A 16,143-nucleotide genomic window follows, 5' to 3' on the forward strand; every position below is an offset into this window, starting at 1 on the left:
TGCCATGGGCTCCCAGTCCCTCGTGGGCTGCCCCCCCATTGCAAAGGAACCTGCTCCCTCCCCCACAGCTGGCTGCTTTAGGGCAAATCTCTTTCTGTAAGGTAAAAAAACAGACCAACCAGTCAACATTTTCCAGTGTAGAGCAACTTCTGAAAGCTGTCTTTGATGAAGGAATATCTGATTTAAATTAAAGACATCAACCACCCCCTCCCCCAACTCCCACCATGGAGTCATGGGGCTCTGCAGATAGAAGTCCAGCCAAAGTTTTGCTTCGGATTAGATCAATTCCAACAGCAGCTTTAACAGACACATGTCAAATCCTGACTGACCCGATTTTTCCTCAAAGATTAGTCCCTCAGCCAGAGTCAGCTTTAAATCACTGATGGCCAGACCACGTTTACAGAGCCCAAGCAGACCCTGCAGACTGTAAGCTGTGCAAACGGGGCTTACAGGGATTCCTGGGGGCAGACTCACTGTGTGCAGTTACCTGTTTGCATCTCACACACACCCCCTCAGATCCCACCCACAGCTTTTTTATAAGATTTACACAGTTTGTTGGGTTTTTTAAATGCAAAACACAGCTGGGTGTCAGTTACAGCTCCTGGTTTAGGGCAAAGCAGCAGACTTTAACAGAATCTCAGTACTGGAAGACATACTCACAACAAAACCCTCAATGTTTAGATTTTACCACCACCAGTTTAACCCCACCCCAGTCTGTGCAACCCTGACATCTCCTAGGGCTGAACTGCACAAAGTGGAATAACTCATCTGAAGCAGTGGCTGTTATGTAGGAAGCTCATTTCTCTTTTGTCTCTCAGATACTTCACACGACTTAAGGTACAAAACCACACGGGGGTTATTGCAGGAGTTTCACAATCCCACACCTGTCTGAATTCCCAGTTAAACTGGAGCAACCCAGAATCGTTCCACTGATCTGTGGAGGATTATTAGTGAGGAGTGCATTTCAGACTTAATTCCTTCAGTTTAATATCATGTCGCTCCATTATCTTGATCACAAACAAACCGTTTGGGTACTGCCACCCATTTTCCCAAGGCATTCATGCCCCTGTAATTAACTACAATCAGCTGTAAGACAGATGGCACCGTATGATCCAAAAGCACTTTACAGACCATTTTAAGCATGTCATTAACATCCCTAAATAACGACTTAATGCTACCTCTCCAACCCTCTTCTGCATGAACACACAACACAGCTGGATCGGGGAGCAGAAAAGGCCGTACTTAACTGCAACCCTGGCACAAAAGATCTTCAGTTCTTGCATTTATTCAATTTATCAATGAACTTGAAAATAACAGACTGCTGTGGCAACAAAGCCAGTGCCTGCTAGATTTTAGAATTAAGACTGATTTCCAGAATGACTCATCCTCATCACACTCAGCTTTGAGGAGCTGGGCAGCGTGGAAGGACACTGATGGGAGGAGGAAGCTTTCATTGGGCTGAGCATACCTATCCAAAAAAGGTATCTCTGTTTGTCAGTTTGTTTCCTTGCTCAGGAGATGTGAGCCCAGTTGTAAAATAAGGTAAACATTTGCATTGAACAGCAGCAAACAGGCATTTGAAAGCAAAGTTGGTCAGTCTCCCAGATGAAAGGTTGCAAGTTCTTAATGCTCATCAAACACTAATGAAAAGCTGCTCCTTCTCCCCCCCAAAATTAGGATCAGATTCTTTCAAAGCTGTTTTTTCATTACTAAATATCACAGTTTGGACAACCCTTTCTTGATGCTTAGACACCCCTGCCCAATTTCATCCTATCTCTGCCCACATTTTTAATAATGAACATGTTCCTTGGCCCATAAACTGATATAGAAAGCAATCAAAAATGTGCTCAGACTAACAGACTGTTGGAGGATCATGCCTATGTCATTAACTATGATCAACTGTGATGATAAAGGTTGTGAGGAAGCTTTAGGAGGGCAGGCTGCAGTACCCACCAAAGGGGACCCTGCTGGGGATCAACACCATTCCTCTCCCACAAGCATCTGCTTGACAAGGGTGGTCCCGGTGGAGGCTGGACATCCAAAATCTCATGGAATCAAGTGTGAGTCCTTCAGCATGATCTCAGACAGGAAGATGGTCCCTGGGAAAGACAAAGAGAGCTTTAGGTAAATTCTGGTGGAAGGGAGATCTTCTGCATTCTGGTAACTGAAGAGACAACATGCTACTCTTGACACCAGGCCAGCTTCTGGCAGGGACATTGCTGGAGAAGATAAAGCTGAGGGAGATATCCAACTGAGAGATGACAAACAAGTGGAGAAAAGAGAAGCTGTTCAAATATCCCATTACCACCACTTCAGGTTCAGTGCCCAGTTTCACACCATGGGGTTTCTGAACATCTGGAGTGGGCAGAACTACATGAACACTTGGTGTGAGAACTGGAACTAGGGCAGGAAACCAGTAATGAACACAAGTCATTCCTAAGTACTGTCACACAATTAGCTGGAATTATTTTAGGTATGTGGATTTCTATCACACAGTAACATCTTTGCATGTGAAAGGGAAATAAAAAACAGTCCTGGACATTAGGATGTGCTCCGGGGGTTATTAACTCAGCCTTTTATTCCTTCCTGAATGCAGCTGGCAATTCAATATATCAGAGCCCTGCAGGGCTCAGTGAGAGCAGAGCTTTTCATTATTGGTGTTCATCCATGGACCTGCACAGTCTCTCATAACAAACTGGGAGACAAGACAACAGCATAACATTTTGTCTTCTCAAAGGAAAGAGCTGCAGAAACACCCATGAGAGCTCAAAGTTACACACAGGTACAACAGACAAACCAAGGGAGCTATCGCTGCCAGTTTCAGCTGAAAAGCCCAGGCTTTCACAGGTCAGAACCTGTGAAGGTTCTAGGTTCTAGGCTGGAGCAGCAGGGCCTTCAGCACCTGCAGGGCAGCACTGCAGAACTGGCTTCCCACTGCCCGGGGCAGCTGCAGCAGGTGGATTTACCAAGGATGAAATTCTACACACAGCCTGGCTCCCACTGCAGCTGGTCCGAGGCATGGGACAGCCCAGGTGTCACCCCTCAGGTCAGGCAGAGGTTTGATGACACCTACACCCCCCTCTGGAGCTCCCCAGCTATAGGGCAGCAGCCCAACAGGCAGGGCTGCCCTCCCCAGCACCTCTGTGCCTCAGCTCCTGTTCTGGGCAAATTCTCTGTCAAAAAGTACTAATGGAGACACGAAGAAAAAGAACCAAACCAAACCTTCACTTATTTGTAAACCTTGCTGAGGAGATCAGAATTGCAGTACTTAGCATATACACTTGGCAAAAAATAACAAATAAGTATTTTTTTTTCATTATTAATCACTCAAACATCAGAGAAGCAACCTGACCTAGTCGAAGATGCCCCTGCTCACTGCACAGGTGTTGGACTGGGTGGCCTTTAAAGGTCTTTGTCAACCTAAACCGTTCTGTGAATTTACCACTAGTACCACTTGGGGACACTGAATCACTGCTCAGAATGAACTGCTGTGTATCTACTTATTTTGTCAGTTTTCACGTATTTCGCAGCTCACCCAATAACCAGCAGGTGGGCAGTGCCTTCCCACAGCTGGTGAGTGTGATGAAGAAAGGAGTCAAAACACCCAGCTCATCGATACTGCATATTTTAAGTTATGCACTGAAGAGTTAAGGGGAAATCTAGAAATATTTAGCAAGCACAAAAGGATCTGGAAAAAAAAAGAAAAGATATTGCTCCAATACACCTTTAGAAAGAGCAGATCTCTGCAAGGAATAAGGGTGTGAGAGAAGAAGGATGTGGCTGGGAACAGGCATGTCCCCCTGCAGCCTCCCCCAAGGCCCCCGAGACCAGGCTCCTTCCATCTGCTCTGCTGGGTTAGCAATGAGGTGCTTGAGCCAAGCCCCACTCCAGGCAGCAGGAAGATTCCCATCCATTGTAATGATGCAGTTATTAATATCCTTGGAGGAAAAAATTAAGTGCCTAAAAGCCACTTCTCTAGAGCTCCAGGTTAAAAGCCAGTGACAGGAAACGATCCGTGAGGCAGCAGTGTGCTCTTGCTGCCAAGAAGGCCAATGGAATCCTGGGGTGCATGAAGAGAGGGGCCAGTAGGTCAAGGGAGGTCATTCTCCCCCTCTACTCTGCCCTGGTGGGGCCACAGCTGGAGAACTGCATCCAGTTCTGGGCTCCTCAGCTCAGGAGAGACAGGGAACTGCTGGAGAGTGTCCAGAGGAGGGTGATGGAGATGACTGGGGGACTGGAGCATCTCCCTGATGAGGAAAGCTCTGTCAGGAAAGATGCCACAAAATACACAAGTTATCGTTTACCCTCAGAGCTGAAAACAGGATGAGTTGCTGGAGCCAGCCATCCCAAGGCTGCTGCTCTGTTCCCAGAGGAATCTCTTGCAGTTCCTAAGGGCAGAGGGATGACAGCCCTGAGCTGCACGTGGACACGAGGCAGAGGGGCTTCCCTTGTCTGCTCATCTCCAGGGTAAGCACAGCTGAAATGTTAGGAAAAAACAGAAAGGAGGCTGAGGACAGCAGAGCTCACTGGGTGCTTTGAAGAGAAGCAGTATATAAAGTCTTAGGCATAGCATTTAATCCTTATAATACCAAGATTAGGGTGGGTTTTTTTGGGTGACCATGAAAAATAGTGCCATCTAGGAAGAATTTTCCATGTGAAAGCAGCTTCACATCCAGTCGTGGCTGCACCAAACACAAGCAGATTGACTGCCCTTTGATAACTTTTTTAAAATTTTGCATTTCCTTCTGGTGCCTCTTGAGCCCTTTCTGATGAGCAGCTTCTTGGCAAACAAGCTGCCAGCTTGGAGAGCAGGACTCAGATGTGCTTCTGTGAACCTCAGACTGGCCCAGGCTCTCAGGTCTGCAGAGAAGGACCCTGTTGGCCCTTGTGCCACGAGGTGAGGTCAGGAACCAGCACATCCTGTCACCCCTAGGAGGTATTGAAGTACCCAGTATTTACACAGAAAAGGAGAAACACTCCACTTTTATCTCGTTAAGTACATTATCTCCAACCCTAATTTTTTAAAGGATTTTAAAACAGAAAGAGCCCAGCCTCTGGCAGATGATTGAATACAACCCAAAAAGCAAAATGCCCTCCTGGATGATGACACAGCCAGGCTGGAGAGCCTTGCACTGACAGAGCTGGTGTTTCCCAAAGGAGAGGCAGAGCAGCCAGTGAGACAGGAGATGCTGAAGGCAGGTAAGAAAGGACACACTGAAGAGCAAGAAGTGCTGGTGTGACATGAACCCTCTTGCCCCTGAGGCTGGTCACTGAGGCAGTGCCCCGGGGAGGGGGCACAGATGTGGTGGAGCTTCACTGCTGCTGACCTTGTCAAGGTGGTTGCTGTTAGAAGGTGCCTTTGCATTAACCAGATGTACATGCATGAGAATTTTTAAGCTATAATCTGATTTTTTTTTAAAGCTGATTTGATTTGAGATGCTGCATCAAGCTTTCTAGTCCATTTGCTTGCCATGTAGCTCTCCACATCTCCATAGGGTCACAGACAGATCAGTAAGAGGGTTTATCACTTCCTTGCACCATGGCAGAAACAGACCTGGTCTGAAATATTTTAGGCTTTTAAGGGAAATGAAAGAGTAAGGGTTATTTCCACCTAACTTTAACATTTAAAGTCAAAGGATTCATTCCTCTGGGACACAAGAGCTCCATAACTTTTTTTTTAACCAAGCCTATCAGGCTGACTGTCCCAGAAAGGGGCAGTTTGTACACATTAGCATACTCAGGATATCATTTCAGTAACAAGAATGACATAAATGGATCCCTCTAATGCTAGACCAAATGCAATAAACACTACCATGAATAAAAAATATCAGATTTAAAAAAAAAAATAGAAGGAAAAATACTTGGCATGAGCAACTCAGAAGGTGGGCCAGCCAAACCAAGTGTGTGTGTGTGAAAGTTAACAGAAATGACACCCTGTTCCAGAGCCTGCTGCTACCTGCCCCAGGAATAACAAACGTACACAGAGGATGAAAACTCCTCCTGCACCAGGTGGCCTCCACCTGTCCACAAAAGACATCCAGGAACTAGGAGACAAATTATATTTTGAAAAGAGAAAAACTCCTACCACGACAGCAACTGCATCACCACCGTGATACAAGTTCTCTGTGACTGCCTGGAACTGAGCAGCAGCTCTGAAAGCTCCCCTGGTCCTGGCTGCTGCCCAGCTGTGAGATTCTGAAGGACAAGGCACTCCTGGGGAGCACATTGACACCAGCACCAGCTGGTACCTGCAGAGCTGAAGGTCGGGTCAGCTTGTTGGTTGTGCTAAGGGACACAACCGGGGCAGTATCAGGGTATGTAAGTGTCTGGAACAGTCTCTCATTCCTTGGTGGGGGTGGGGGGTGAAGGAAAAAAGAAAAAAAAAAGGTAAAATGGGGAACATCAGCATCTGCTTCTGCTCATGCTCTCTGTTGGGACACTGAAATTTACTTGCAGGAGTTCACTTCTGTGTCCCAGTCTCTCCTTCCCAAGAGGCACCTTCTGGCAGCAGTGCCTGCTGATGTCTTCCCTCAGGAGAACTTCCTCCGTGCAGGTATCTCCCTTTCATGATTTGTTTGGATGGTCAGGAAAAGTTCCAGCCTTGCTTCCCATTGTGAAAACTGCTATGTAAGAGCTGGGGAAACATTCTCACAGACAGACTGAGGAAAGCTAGGGAGGAGATCTTCCCAGCGTGGCAGCTGGGCAATCTGGGATTTGAATTCAGGGTTTTCCAATCTTTCAGCCTTCTGTGCTTACTCCTTCAGAGAAAGTTGCTTCTCTCCAGTTGCACTACACTGGCCTTTAGCTAAGAGGTTGTGTCCACCTGGCTGCTGACTTTCAAGCTGACCATGGCTCCCCACAGCAGGGAGCAGAGGCACTGGATTCTGCCCATGAGAAGCCCACCAGGATGCCTGAAGGCACAAACGTTCCTGCTGGGGTCTGTGTCCCTGCCTTCTGCTGCCATCACAGCCAGGCAAGGTCTCCAGTGGCAGTGGAGGCTGGAACTAGTGTCTGCAAAGCTCCAGGAGACCCGGAGATGTGCAGCATCATGTACAGCATTAGCTGTGCCTGCTCCACAGCAGGGTTTAACAAACCTGAGTTTGTTAAAGTTTTGACAAAATACATGTAAAAACTGTGCAAAGACAGATGGATCATCGCAGCCTTGAGAAGCCCATGCCCTGCAGGACCTTCCCCCAGCAGGCAGAAGGGTTCCACAGCTGCACGTGGGCTAGAAGGCATGACCTCAACAAAACCTTGCAGGGGAGTGGGTAAAGGATGGGAGAATGAAATCTGAACCCCAGTTTCGTGGTGCACACCTGAGGGATGGACACTGAGGCATTTAACTTCTTGAGAAGATTTAGCACCGTGATGTGTAAGGAACTGTAGTCGTGGATGGGGGATAGAAACAGGAGGAATTATGATTGAAATGGGGAGATTGCCAAGGACCAGAGCCATGGCCAGCAGTGTGTGGTGTTCTGCTGGCAACCTGTAAAAATCAAACAAGAGTAAAGGGGAGGATAACATCTGCAGGCAAATAAAGGATTATTTAGGTCAATCAAGACAAGCAAGGAATATAAAGCAAGAAAAAGGAAGAAAAAACCACAATAACTTCAAACTAGAAAATTAGGTAACTAGGCAACATGGAATTCAATATGGGAAAGTACAAGACAATCTATATTTAAAAATACAACTTGACATATCCTGCAGACAAAGATCAAGTCATTGCTGAGGACATCTGCTGCGTACACAGGTAGGTAAACAGGATATTAGATGGTAATAGCAGGAGATGGGAAATGAGATGAAAAGCACTATAATGTTGCAGAAAGATAAGGGGTAGGTACTCATTATTATACTCATATTCATTTAAAAACACATGACAGGCACAACCAGTAATAAAGGAATCAGAATCTGTAAGTTTTTTGAAGGGATGTTCAACAGGCAGACAAAATGACTGACACCATGGAGGAGGAAAGGACCTTTCAGTTACTTCTTCACACTAATACGAGGACAAGATGCCACCCTGTGGGGCACTGGCAGGAGGTACCTACATGATTTTCCCAGTGGAAAAAGGAATCTTCCATTTTGATTTGCACACCACAGGCCTGGCAGCAGCTCGGGGTTGTGCTGCTGCTCCTGGGGTCAAGCCACCGCCAGCCAAATTCAGCACGGGAGAAAGAGGCTGCTGCTCTGAGCCCCAGGGTGCAGGTGACAGCAGCAGAGCTGGCAGCACCCAACCCCAACAGGGCATGTGGCAGTGCTGGTAAAGTCACAGAACTGAATCATTAAGGCTGGAAGAGTCCAACTGTAATCCAGCTACCACAACCACTAAACTATATCCTGAAGTGCCACATCTAAACACTTCTTGAACACCTCCAGGGATGGCAACTCCACTACCTCCCTGGGCAGCCCATTCCAAGGCCTCACCACTCTTTCAGGAGAGCATTCTTCCTAATATCCAACCTAAACCTCTCCTGGCACAACCTGAACCCACTTCCTCTCGTCCTATCACTAGCTACTTGGGAGAAGAGACAAACACCAGCCTGTAAAAGACACAATGCAGCTCTCCTAGCAGTCTCCTCGGGCTCAGTCCCAGTAACTAAAGCAGCAGCACAACAGGTTTCACTGCAAGTGCCTCCCAAGTCATGTCAAGAGCAGAACCTTGTTGCTCTGAAACCCTTGCTTTTAGTACACACTGCTCAGACCCCTTCCAAACGAGGAACCACAGCATTCCTGGGCTGGAGTCAGCAATGGAGCCTCTGCTACACCCATCAGAAAACTCCCCAGGATACAAACACACCGAGGGGACCTGCTGGAAGCAGTAAAGCAGAATATGGGAGAGACAACTGTCCAGATGTGCAGGTGCAGCCCCAACATCAGCCCTGAAAGGCACAGCATTAGGAGGGCCTTGCTTCCCCAGCCTGTCCTGGCCTTTACATCCTCTGGTTGTGGAAGGGAACTAAAAGACACAGAAGTATTATTCAAATTACAGAGCCTTTGCAGCACACAGGGATTGATGGTGTGGGTTTTTTTTTTTAAGAGGCCCATAGTAAAAATGACTGCAGCTTCACTTTTTTTCAGCCACATATAACTATTAAAATCCAGCTTCCCCTCTTCTCGTTAGCTGTAATTCCTTCACTGCTCCAGACATACAATTAAACCTCCACATTGCTTCACTGCTTCACAGCATCCTCCCTACACAGACCAGGGCTCTGCAGGAAATAACTTGGAATGCAAAACTCATCGAGGTGCTTCCCCTGCAGCCTCCCTCATTGTTTCAGTCAGGACTATCCTTTTGCTCTTCATTCCACTTCTCACACGAGGCAGCTGAAGCACAAGCACCCCCTGTTCAGTCCCGAGGGGTGAGGGCAGAGGATGGCCCCTCTGGCCCAAGATAGCTCCCAGTTTGTGCAGCCAGTGCAGGGTAACATTCTGCTTTCTTACAGTCTATAAATAGTTCTGTGCAGCCTCACAGTCCAACCATGGCACAACGAGGAGTGCTGCGAGAGTGTCCTCATTTCTGGTAATGCCTCACCTTAATCCCAGCTTGCATCAAGTGTGCATTACAGGCCTAACGTGTCCCTACATCTGTTTTTAAAATTGTATCCCATTAAACCACCCGCCAGAAAAAAAAAAAAAGAAAAATGTTGCATCTTCTCAGTGCTGCTTAGCAGCACAGGAACATCCCAGCTGCAGGCAGGTTGCATGTTTTTCTGGTTTCCAGCTAGCACCAACATCACCTCAGGGTTCCTCCTCCTGAATCAAACAAGTGTTCATCAGAGCATTTAAAAATATTTGTACCAAAATCTCCAGTGTTGGACCCAAGTATAGGCTGGATGCACATCTCACTTTTGGGCCGTGGAGCTCCACGGCAGAGGGAGAATGTGAATATGAACACATATTTACATCTATTTTAAGCCTACAACACATAAAATGTGTATTTTAAGCCCATTTTGTTTAGACAGGGAGACAGAAAGGAGCATCATGTGCACCAAGGCAGGCCCAGTTTACCTCAGCATTGCCCTCAGTCAGGCTATGATTAGGAAAGTTTCAAAATATTTACAGGGCCATAAAAAACATGTACACTCTGTACAGGACAATATTTTTTCCTTGACACTTGTTTACTACTGCAGCATAATTAAAATGATGATCCTGTTCCTCCTGAAATCAGTGACAAAACTCCTCCCCTCAGTGGGCACAGTAAAATAATGTACCACGAGGGTGACAGCCCCACCGAAGGGGAAGGAGAGCACGTCCCTGTGACACAGACACTGTCATGTGGTGCAGACCCGTCTGCCCTGAGCTCCACGTGCCCCTTTCACAGCACCACTCCCAGTTGCTCCAGTGGTGGGCAGTACCTGGCCAGTCCCCACACACTGCTCTGCCTTTGCTAAAAGGGAGAAGATGGTAAAAAAAAAAAAAAAGGGGGGGCTGATAGGAAATTCATTTTAGCAGAATAATAATAAAATAATAATAATAATAATAATAATAATAATAATAATAATAATAATAGCAACAACAATTATTATGATAATAATTATAATAATGATCATAATAATAGGTCTCCAATGAACTTCCAGAGAAGGCCTTGGCTCCCAGCACCAAGCAGGGGGTGACCCACACCCCAGCACCCCGTTCCCCAGTGAGGTGTGGACTTGCCTTGCTCCAGCTGCAGGGAGACTGGGCATGAGGGCTGGAACCAGGTGCCTCAGCCCTTCCCTTCAGTGAGAATATTTGCCCTTCTGGTTTACTTTGGTTTTTGTTGTTTGTTTTTTAAATTTCTGTATTGAAATCACACAGCTTCTTCCTTCATCTTGCCTTGCTTAAAAGCCAGCAGGACAGGACAGATGTCCTGGTGAGACAGCCTGGGAGTGGACCTGCCTGGGTGAGGAGGAGAGGAAAAGAAGCCCAGGGGCTAAGAGGTGGGGAAAGGGGCCAGAAGGAGAGGGGCCAGAGAGAGGGAGCTGGAGGAGAGGGTGCCAGCAGTGGGGCAGCAGCAGCTCGGCAGCAGGCAGAGATGGAGTGGAGGAGCCAGGCAATGCAGAGGGGCAGGCTGAGGAGATGCTCTGCATCCCACTCAGACCCATTTCAAGGTCTTCAGGCAGGAACCTGGGTGAGGAACACAAGTGGAGCTGGTGGGACAAAGCTGCAGATTGTATGTAAGGAAGAGTAGAGGTACAGGTTTCCATGCTGCAAGTCTCTTCTCCAAACCCTGGCTCTGGCCCTGGCCGGGTGGCAGCCCAGCTGCCTCCCTGCTTTTGTGCCTGCAAGACACGGGAGCCCCAGGAGCCTCTGTCCCCTCCTGAGCTGGTGCACACACAGGATGGCAGCCCTGCTCCTGCCCTGTGGGCTGTCAGCTCAGCCTGGGGGCTCCTGCACAGCTGGTGGGGAGTTGAAGCTGGCCCTAGTGCCTGTGCAGCAGCAAAACCACAGCCCCTACAGATATCCCTAAGCTTTTTGTTTACCTTTAAAAAAAACAATTATAAGGTACATGCAAAACACTTATTCAAGTCAGAGCATCTGAAGTTTGATATTTACTTTTGAAATGTTCTTATCCTTAACATACAAATCTGCAGTTTTACAAGTGACCACAAATTAAATGTCCACAGATACATTTGAAACAATAACCAAAGAGCCTTTTTTAGTCAATACACATCTTAGCAGCATTTTGATAAAACCAGAATTACTTTCAAATGCCAAATGCTCCTTTTCAATTGCTATCAATGAATGCTCCTGTGTCCCTGTACTACCTGCAGCTTGTCTGTTGTTCCTTCAACAACCATAACATCCTCCTACCCATATAAAATTATTCTCTGGATTTGACACACAGTTCTGTAGCCTTAAGATGACGACCAAGCTTCGGAAAGCAAAGAGTCTTTGTGCATCTGAACCACTGGAACATAGTACAGAAGCAAGTATAAACAAAGCTGTTTCAACTCCAGCAAATAAACAACAGTGCAAAGCTTGGAAAAGTACCAGGCCTGAGCTGCAGAGAGCTTTATAAGCGTGAGGGAAGCAGGCTGGATGGGGACACTCAAACAGAAAAGCATCAGCTGCTTTCTGGGAGGTACATCTCAGCAGCGCAGGGAGCAACGCACCTGCCACCCACCACCTACCCCCTGCCAGGGGAAAAACAAACAGCCCTTCCCTTCCCACCCAGAGGAAAGCTTTCCAGCCCTGCTGCCCACTCCTTCCCAGCAGACCTGCACCCGGAGCAAGCCCCTGCCAGGGCAGCCCAGCCCCAGCCCACTTCCCAGCAGGGACTGCCCTCTGCCTTCGCCATCGCTCGCCCGCCTGTGCCACGGGAGGGCCACGCAGCCCCAAGCCCTGCAAGACAGGAATGAGACCTCTACAGACGGAATTCAAGTTACAAGATACTTTAATGAGATTTGATTCTTTTAAAAAAAAAATAATTTCAGACAAGAAATGCACTCGAGAAGGATTCTGGAGAGCCTTTCCTCACCTTTGCTTCAACTCCAGCAGCGCAGCATCTCCCGGCGCGTCACAGCTCCAGCTCCGAGGGGCTGTGACTCAGCAAAGGGAGCAGCTTTTTATTTTTCAGATGGAACTTACCAAACCATGCCAATATTACGGGGAGGATCTGCTTCCTGGATCCACCTCCCTGCCTGTCTCTCCCGAGATATTTCCACTGAACCCTCCCCATCTGGTTAGATTATGACAGCAGGAAGCGGCTTCTTTGGGGAAAGATCAGATGCAAGCCTGCACGGGAACAGGGCTGAGCGAGTAAGGAAACATCCCCAACCTCCTTCTACACTGTGTTTACAAGAAAAGGTGGCGTCTTTCCCTTAGCCCAGGAGTTGTGCTGCTCCTGGCCAGGCATCCCCAGATCTTTGGTGCAGCTGCAGCTCAGCAGAGCAGCCTCCTGCTGGAGAAGCCCCCAGGCAGGCTGGAGGTGATGGGGATCTCCCCCCCCCCAGGGCCAGGCTCTGCTCCTGCTCTCCTGCCTGTGCCCATGGGAAGCATCCCTCCAGCCCTAACACCCACACGGATCAGCCGGAGGGTGGGTGCTCCCCTGGTGCCCCATGGCTGGGCAGAAGCCAGGAAGGAGCTTCTCCAGTCCCACCACAGCCCTGCCCCAGGGCCAGACCCTGCTGCTCCCCCTGCTCTGCACTGCCAAGGCCACGGAGCTGCTGCGCATGGAAATCTCTGCCTTTGGGGATTTGGGGCAGGCTGAGGCTGCTCCCAGCCTGGCTGAGCCTCCACAGAGCAGCAGCACCCCAGGGTGCTGCCCTGCAACCCCAGCTCTTGCTGCTGAAGAACCGTGAAGCCCCACAGCTCAAGAACAAGAAAGCTCATCAGCATTACAGAATCCCAAGCCTATTCCAATGTAAAATCCCATCTCTTACACTATCCTCTGCAGCCTAGCTCATCATGAGGCCACACGTGGCAACATCTACGGGGCCACAACAGACTGTCTGCAGGAATGCTGAACACCCACGGGGCCAGGCCAGCTCCAGTGCCAGAGTCCAGCTGGTCTGAGACACAGACCTGATAATCACCCATCCGGGATCTATTTTCCTCTCCCTCTACGGTCCTGCCCAGAGGACACTGCTGCATGGGATGCTCAGGGCTGTCCTGTGCCCCATGAATCCCCAGCAGCTCGCAGGCAGGACCTGGGGTGTTCCCAGAGCCACTATAGAGATACTACAAGATTATTTGCCTTATCCAAGATGTCCCAGTTCCCTGTTAGATCAGATACTAGAGAACTGACTATTTTTCTTCCCCAGGGCTATTTTCGAATTATTTTTTTTTTTTCTATCTCACTTTAAAACAAAGATAAGAAAGAGGTTGTCACTGCTGCTATAAAGTCTGTATGTTAGTAATTCACAACAGCAAGAGAGAAAGCAAAGGCTTCAGGCCCAGCCCTGTCCCCTCTGGGCACAGCAGGCCAGGGGCTCCAAGGACAATGCCCAGCACAGGGAGACTGGGAAGTGCCTGGGGGCAGGGCTGCTGCTTCCACAGGGAGCCCTGGCCCCTCCACTCCCTGAGGCCCGGCCCCTGGAATTGAAAACCACGATTAAGTGCAATTGCTCACTGAATGATTAGCCCGTTACTATGGAAAATGAAAGCTGAAAGTTTACTTCCAGAAGCATCTGCCCAAGAAGAGAGTTCAGCCTGTGATAAATTAGCAAACATGTACTTTAATTACATCAAGTCTTCCTCTTCAATTTTTTAATTAGAAGCAAGAACGTGGATGTCATTTACATACAAGGATTTTCTAGTTTTTCTTCCACTGCCAGTACAGCTGAATCCAAATCAGACTCTACAAATCTCCACTGGATTTAATAAAGCCCCCGAGGTTACAAGACTTCTGACAATCAGACTTTTGACATACAGGGTGCTCCAACAGCAGCCAAAAACTGGTGTAAAAGACAGGTAGACAGTTTTAACATCCATATGCAGCCATAGATCTGTTCAAATCATTGAAATATTGAAGATCATCTGGTATTGTTTGGTAGGTGTTTGCCAGCAAGAGCTTCAAATACTTCTTCTAACAAAGGGCCTGGACTCTGTACATACCATGGGATAGCCCATGGTTGAAGGATGTGGGACAAAAAACAACAACAACATGGGAGGAGCTTAAATGGAGGAAGCAGTTTCCCAATAAAGAAAACTGTTTCGGAGACGTTCCAGCTGGGCCAGCACGTGACCTGAGCCCACAGCTCCCACTGCCCCGTGTCAGCATGTGCTTTCCCTCGATGGAAACCAAAACCCCAAAGGAATCTAGACACAAATCCAACCTGAGCCCAGCAAGCCTGCAGGACCAGCTGGATCCCAGAGCAGCAGAGGCCAGGGACTGGGATCCTGGGAGTTGTGCCCTCTCCTGCCTGGCAGCACTTGCACCCCAGGAGCTCAGGGTTGGGAGCAAACCCACTCAGCACAGAGCAGCCTCCATGAACTTCAGTATTATTTCTATTTTAAAGAAACACAAACAACCCCAGCAGGACTGGGAGCTCAGCTCTCTCTGCTCTTGTTAGCTCCCCCAAAGTGATTTAAGAGGGGTTAGGAGAGAAAAGCTTCTCACTGGGCCAGGAAGGAAGGTGGGGTTTTTTCCTGCTACTGCCAAAGAGAAGGGACCTGTAAATTCTGTTCTTTTTCATCCTTTATCATCTCTGATGACTTAGCAGTAGATGCTAAAAATAAATTTTCATGCTTCATCTCCAAAGTGGATGTGGCACTATGTTGAAAACCCCCAAACAACCCCAAAACCTATTCCCCAGAGAGAAGATGACAAATATTTCAGAATCCAAATTAGGCTTTACCAAGAGGTACTGCAAGGCTGCCAAGCACCATATTTTGCATGCAGTTTTGGCTCTGTAAGCTCCTTTCTAGTCCTTCCCTCATGAATGAGACAGCAATTAAGAGAGCCACATCTTTCTGAAAAGCAGTCTGACATAAACCCCTTATGATTTACTGCACAAAGGCACTCCTGGAAAACAATGACCTAGAACTGTTATGAGTCACAGAAAAAAGTGAAGCAATATTCTAATCTCCGGGGGCAAGTTTGGGCCATTCAGGTTCTCACTTCAGATTTCTGACGTTTCACACAGACTCCACAGACAGGCAGGAGGGAGGACACAACCCAGATCTAGAAAACTGCTTCAGCTTCGTTGTGAAAACACGATGAAATAACTACAGGTTTTGTAACAAATAACTGCTACTAATCTCACCTGTATGGCTGGTGGCCCGAGTTTAGATGTAATAAAACTGACCTTGGCTGTAAATAACAAGAAACAATGGCTCAGAATTTTGACTCAATGGGAGTCAAACCAGTGCTTGGAATCCAAAACTCTAGGGAAACTTGGGAGACCCAGGCTTGCACCACATCGAATGGATGAGTCACATGAATGTGAAACACATATGCATGAAATTATGCTCCTAGTCACAACCTTGAGCTAGTGAACCAAAACCAAGTTTTATGAAAAGTCATTTATAAATAACAGTTGCCTATTTTTAAAGCAGCATCCAAGGCTCTGCATGCTACCAGCTATTGCTCCTGAAGGGCCCACCTCAGGGGAAAGGCTCTGTTGCCTGCTCTCCATGTCAAGAAATGCCTCCAGCTACATCAGGGAGTGGAACTGATGTGCACACCTTGGCCATGTGGGTAAAAGAGCAATTATTGCT

At 47.9% G+C, this 16,143-nt stretch overlaps 1 protein-coding gene across 29 annotated transcripts in view; it reads right to left on the bottom strand.

Moving 5' to 3' along the window:
* Positions 1-16,143, bottom strand: part of JAKMIP3 (Janus kinase and microtubule interacting protein 3) — a 79,838-nt gene that overhangs the window by 54,260 nt on the left and 9,435 nt on the right. For 27 of the 29 annotated variants that reach the window (XM_051617571.1, XM_051617568.1, XM_051617570.1 and 24 more), the window contains one exon: positions 1,954-2,099. The gene's annotated coding sequence lies outside the window, so the exon portion shown is untranslated. Of the gene's footprint in view, positions 1-1,953; positions 2,100-4,304; positions 4,325-12,460; positions 12,521-16,143 lie in introns of those variants that run through there. The other 2 variants (XM_051617566.1, XM_051617567.1) reach the window with 2 other exon arrangements.

Source organism: Apus apus, chromosome 4 (assembly GCF_020740795.1).
Source record: "Apus apus isolate bApuApu2 chromosome 4, bApuApu2.pri.cur, whole genome shotgun sequence".
Taxonomy (NCBI): domain Eukaryota; kingdom Metazoa; phylum Chordata; class Aves; order Apodiformes; family Apodidae; genus Apus; species Apus apus.